The sequence below is a fragment of the Nannospalax galili genome, unplaced genomic scaffold (genome assembly GCF_000622305.1).
Source record: "Nannospalax galili isolate Female #2095 unplaced genomic scaffold, S.galili_v1.0 scaffold1307, whole genome shotgun sequence".
NCBI lineage: Eukaryota > Metazoa > Chordata > Mammalia > Rodentia > Spalacidae > Nannospalax > Nannospalax galili.
This window is the reverse complement of record NW_008357035.1, coordinates 121,543-127,212: the sequence shown is the minus strand read 5'-3', so window position 1 is coordinate 127,212 and position 5,670 is coordinate 121,543. Positions and strand designations below refer to the sequence as shown.

Here is a 5,670-nt window from a genome sequence, read left to right as displayed (position 1 = left end):
GGAAGACAGCAAGCCAGAAACTCCTGGAACCCTCCCTCCTCTCCTGCATCTCAAGGGCAAGATGTTTCAAGGGCTGGGATGTGAAGCAAGAAACCAGGTCCCTGGCACCAGGCGTCCTGGAGCCTGGCAAGACACCGTAGTGTTCTCACCCATGAGCCAGGGCGATGAGAACTCAGCAGCACTGATGTTAAGTGGAGTGCTCCACAGTCCACTCGGTCCAGCTCGGGGTACCCTTCCCAGGCTCCAGCAGAGCAGGCAGCTTCTTGCCCAAAGAGTTTATAAGGACTGCAGAGCACATGGGCTGCATACAGGTGGTCCAGGAAGCCTCGCAGATACACTCTGATGCACACACCTTCCCTCCTCACAAACACATGCCACTGTGGGTAGCGACAGGCTCAGAACAGGACTCACAGGCTGGCAGTCACTGCCTCTGGGTGACACAAGCGATGGTGCCTTATCACCTGGGTTCCAGTGTCTCATCTTTTAGTGGTGGTGTTGGGAACCAGCACACAGCCACCAGAGGATGAAGTCAGCAAGTCACAGCCTTACCCTGGGCTCAGAAGGAAAGGAGTTGTTCCAGAGGGTGCCCAGCCCATGGAGATGGTGCCCAGCAGCAGAAGAGCCAGCCTGAGGGTCGGGCTACCTCCTGCCCTGCCTGGTGGGTGGGAATTCCCACTGAGACTGTCCCATTGTCTGCAAGCTCTTATCTGCAAAGACAGACGGTCCCTTTCACAGACATCTGCCAACCCTTGTCCCGGGCAGGTCTTGGGTTTCTGCAGGAGGCGAAGGCCAGAGTTGGAAGAAGGGGCCATGGCCAGGGGGGCATCTCTGTTTACACACAGCACACTGGGCATGGCTCCCACGGGCTCGGGTGTCCCTGTGCACAGGTGGTGGGAGGGTTGTACCTCTGCTCCCAGGGGCCACAGCACCTCCCTACCTCCCTACTCTCCTACTCTGTCCTCCTCTCCTTCTCCTTTCCCTCCTTGTTCCTCTCTCTCTCTCTCTCTCTCTCTCTCTCTCTCTCTCTCCTCTCATTCTCTCTGTGTACACATGTGGGAAAGGCATGCATGCACCTATGTGCACACATCAATATCATGAGTATCTTCTTTCATTATTCTCCGTCTTAAATTTTGTATTTTATTTACTATCATTGTGTATGTGAAAGTGTGGGCACTCACATGCCAAGCACACATGTGGAGGTCAGAAGACAACTTTTGGGAGTTGGTTCTCTTCTTCTACCCCAGGTTCCAGGGATCAAACTCAAATTTTCAGGTTTGCTCTGTGAATGCTTTTACCTGCTGAGCCATCTCCCCAGCCCGCCACCTTATTTGTTGAGACAGGGTCTCTCACCGAGCCTGGGGCTCACCAATTTGACGAGGCTGGCTGGACACTGAGCCCCAGGGACCCTCCTCAGCACTGGGATTATAGGCTCCCTCCATTCTGTACAGCTTTTTACATGGATGCTGGGGATCTGAGATCAGGTCCTCAGGCTTGTGTGGCAAGCACTTTCCCACAGAGGCACTTCCCCAGCCCCATCTCTCTCCTTTTTCTTCCATCCCCCTTTCCCTCTCTTCCAACAGATATCTGGGTATCTTTTGGATTCTAACCATTAATAAACATTCTGTTCACAGACCAAAGATCAAACAGGCAAATCACTATAGACTATGACCTGACTTGGGGCTGTGGAGCTTGTAGAAGGCCACTACCCAGCCTGGTAGTCTTCCTGGTCCTAGAGGAAGGCTCTGTGACTAGTGTTCACTATAGCAATAGACAGGGACCACGGGAGGATAAGAGATAAGCAGTTCAGAGGGAAGGGTACAGGGAAGAGACTACAAGGTAGCCCACAGGACCAGGGAGGTGAGGAAGCTCCAAAGGGCAGGCAGGGCCCCTCAGAGCTTGTTCCTGCTCCAGAGGAAAAGCTGAGGCCTCACTCTGTTTCAGGAAGCTGCCCTTGGATACACCAGACCTAGACCCTGGCCTTACCACTGTGCTGTCACTGTCACAAACCCCCAGCATCCCAAACACACTGATTCCAGACACTACCTTTTGGCATACCTGCCAGCATTTCCCAGCACACTCTGGAAAGAAAGTCCTCATTACAACAGAGCTCAAAGACTGTCACCGAGATGATGAGATGGTGAAGCAAGCAGGTAACAGGCGCTCGGGAAGGCAGAATGGGCTCCTGGACTGGATAGACAGACGGACAAGCAGGAGGAAGGATGGATGGAGTGGTGCTCACTCACAATCCTCCTTCCACATTGCAGCCAAGGGAACAGTAAAGGGACTGAGAGGACATACCCAGGAGTGTGCAGAGAGTGGCCAGCCACAGAAGCCAGGCTCAGAAGAGGGCAGCCCAGACCCTGACTTGGCAGTGCCTGGAACTGCCAAGGGTGGCAGCTGGGGGCGGGGGGGAGGGTATTTAGAAAACGCAGCACAGAAGGCTTCCAGACCGTGAAGTGGCAGTGGAGGGCGGGAGGCCAAGTGGCAAGTAGCAGTCAGGCCTTCCCTCTGTGGCCTCAGAGGGCCTTTCCCCTGAGCCTTGATCCAATCCAAGAGGGAAAGCTAAGGGAACACTGGGGGGTTCTGGACAGGAAGGGCACCCCAGAACCATCCAGAACCATCCTGATCACTCTTCAGTTCAGGATACAGGGGGCCTGCATGACCAGGGGTGTCTTTGAAGGTGCTTGGCTGCTCTGATGAAGAACCCTGGTTCAGTTCCCAGCACCCATGTTGGGTGGCTCACAACCACCTGTAACCCTACCTCTAGGGAACTTGAGCCTCTTTTCTGGCCTCTGAGGATACCTTCATTCACGTGCACCCCCCCCACACACACATACGTGTAATTAAAAAATAAAATAAATCTTGGAGAGATGGCTCAGTGGTTAAGAGCACTGGTTGTTCTTGCAGAGGATCCAGGTTGAGGTCCCCAGCACTGACATAGAGGCTAACAACCACCTTTAATTCCAGTTCCAGGAAATCAGCACCTTCTTCTGGTCTCCTCAGGCACCAGGCATATATGTGGTACACACACACACACACACGTAGGCAAATCACTTATACACATAAAAAATGAAAATGAAAAATCTTTAAAATAAAATAAATTATTTGGTTGGTTGGTTAGGATCTTATTATTGGTTTGGTTTGGTTTGGTTTGGTTTGGTTTGGTTTGGTTTGGTTTTAGCCTTGGCTGGCCTGGAACTCACTATGTAGACCAGGCTGGCCCCAATCTCACAGAGATCCTTCTGCCTCTGCATCCCAAGTACTGGGATTAGAGGTGTGTGCCACCATGCCTGGCTTGTTTTGTTTTTTGAGACAGAGAAAGAAAGAAGAAAGAGAGAGAGAGAGAGAAAGAAATAAAGAAAGAAAGAAAGAGAGAGAAAGAAAGAAAGAGAAAGAGAAAGAGAAAGAAAAGAGGGAGAGAGGGAGAGAAGGGAGGGAGGGAGGGAGGGAGGGAGGGAGGAAACAGTGGAGCTATTCCTTGACCTTCCACAGGAAGTTTCTCCTGACCTAAAGCCACGTCACTGGGGAAGGCAGACCCTCTTCCAGGATGAAGCCTCTTCAAAGCAGTCACTAAGTAACTGTGCTTCCTCAAGCAGCTGCTGAGGGATGGGCTCTGCCCATGTGAAAAATGTACCAAGAAAGAGAGGAGCTGAGAAGAGGCTCCCGGGAAGACCCTGGGAGGACAGCATTGTGCTCCAGAGAGCCGCTGCTCCAGGTGACCGTGGAGACTCGGCTGTCCTCGTGAGCCGAGGATAGAGGGTGGGCCTTGGTTATTACCTGGTTTATCTTGACCCAGTGCTGACCAAACTGTAGGTCTCCAGCTCACTCAGCAGCCTCCACCCATCCTGTCCCTACAGAGTGCTTCACTCTGCGGAAGTTAGCCATCTTGAGCATGTGCAGCACTCTGGCACCAGGCTGCTACACAGTCCTCTGTTAACCCCACGCAACAGCCCAGGAGCCATGAAACCTGTTTCCAGGACTCACTCGTGTCTTTGGCCACTGACAAGGTGCAGAAGGATTGTGCCGAACTCGGAACAAGCCCGAGGCTCCTTGGCGTTCCTGGATGTTCTATGCCCTCCTGGGAACCTAGAACTCTGGTTGAGTGGTACCCTTTCCTTCCACAGTCTGGCCACATCTCAGCATTAAGCAACCTATTGTGTGTGGTTTATTGTAGCCACTGGCTAGACCATAACCTTGACTGTTGGCTCTGTCTTTAGACGCCCATCTGGTCACATTTCCCATCCTCCCTTGCAGGTGGGTACAGGTACATGACTGAGACCTACCAGTTCCAGAACAGAGCCAAAAGTTTCCTGCCAGCCCAGTCAGATCCTTCTCAGCAGGACCTCAACAGGAGGCAGAGCCACTGGGAGGGAACAGCCTGGATCCCTGAAGGGCTGTGTGGAGCCAAGTTCCAGCCTGCCCTGTCCTGCTCTTTTGAGAACTAGAAACACACCACACACACACACACATGGCTGTGACCATGGTCGGTTCACAACATTTAGTCTACCCCAATGAATAAAGGACAGCTGGGAAATCTAAGACAGCATGGGGTCATTTGCTGAAGAAATAGAAGGGCAGTCAAGGTCACTGCTGGCAGCTTCCCAGTCTGCACAGGCATGGCCAGCCAGTGGGAGAACCTGAGTCTACAGGCAGCTGGTTTGCTGGGGTCCCAGGGATTCAGGTGACGTTCTCCTTATATCTGCCCTATGTGATTATTTGCAAAGGACACATAGGGAATGTAGAATGAGGGTCCCCACATTATATCTGAGATTCATGGAAACATCCTTACTTGCACTTCTCCAGATCCTCATATGGGGACCTCGGCCTGCCCCGCCTCGCCAGGAAAGCTCACCTAGTCCAGAGGTGCTCTCTGCAGCCTGAGGCCAAGGTTGACATCAATACAAACTTCCTTGGCTTTACAGTGTCCCTTCCTCTGTGAGGATCATCTCCCCTTGACCTCAATGTGCTCTGAGGATGCTGGCCTAGAATTCAAAAGAGGGATAAGAAGTCAGGCTACTGATTGTGTGCCTTTAATCCCAGCACTCAGAAGGTAAAGACAGGCAGATCTCTGTGAGTTCAAAGCCAGCTTGTTTTACATACCGAGTTCCAGGTCAGCCAGGGCTACACAGTGATACCCTGTCTCAAAAACAGGGACAAGAGCCTCCATCATCGCTGGCCGTGAGAGCATCGCTGGCCATGAGAGCCGTGGCCAGATGCATGGCTGAACCCTAGGGAAACCGTAGCAACTGCCAAAGAACACTCATGAGAATTCGGTGAAGGACGCCGCCCTGAGCACCCTGTTCTCAAGAGGTGCCGGCCCAGTCTTGGTCTCTGTCAGCCTCAGCTCTGAGACTGTCCACAAAGGCGAGGGTCTGCCTGCATCCACCTCTTGCCCTGCTCTGCCGAGCCCTCTCAGACACAGGCCACAGGCCCCTTACCATTAGTGGTCCAAAGCCTGGAGGAGTGCTACAGCTGGCCAGCCATCCAGGAGCAAGTCACAGCACGGCCTTGGATGGCAACTCAGTCACTGAGTTAAAGATAGGAAGCCCTGGTACTTTGGGATTGTCCCCACCCAGTCCAGTCCCACCCAGAGGGACTGGGGGCACTGAAGGAGCAACGAATGCCTGGCCAGCCAACAAGAGACCCTGCAGAGGCCCCAGTTGGCAGGGC

The 5,670-nt window shown here is 53.0% G+C and overlaps 1 long non-coding RNA gene across 1 annotated transcript; it reads right to left on the bottom strand.

Annotated features, from left to right (window-relative positions):
• Positions 1 to 237: 237 nt before the first annotated feature.
• On the bottom strand, positions 238 to 5,281 carry LOC115067923. The gene is made up of 3 exons (XR_003847283.1): positions 5,101 to 5,281; positions 4,853 to 4,982; positions 238 to 550 (listed from the first exon to the last, which is right to left on the bottom strand). It is a non-coding gene; the product is annotated as an uncharacterized LOC115067923 (long non-coding RNA).
• Positions 5,282 to 5,670: the final 389 nt, after the last annotated feature.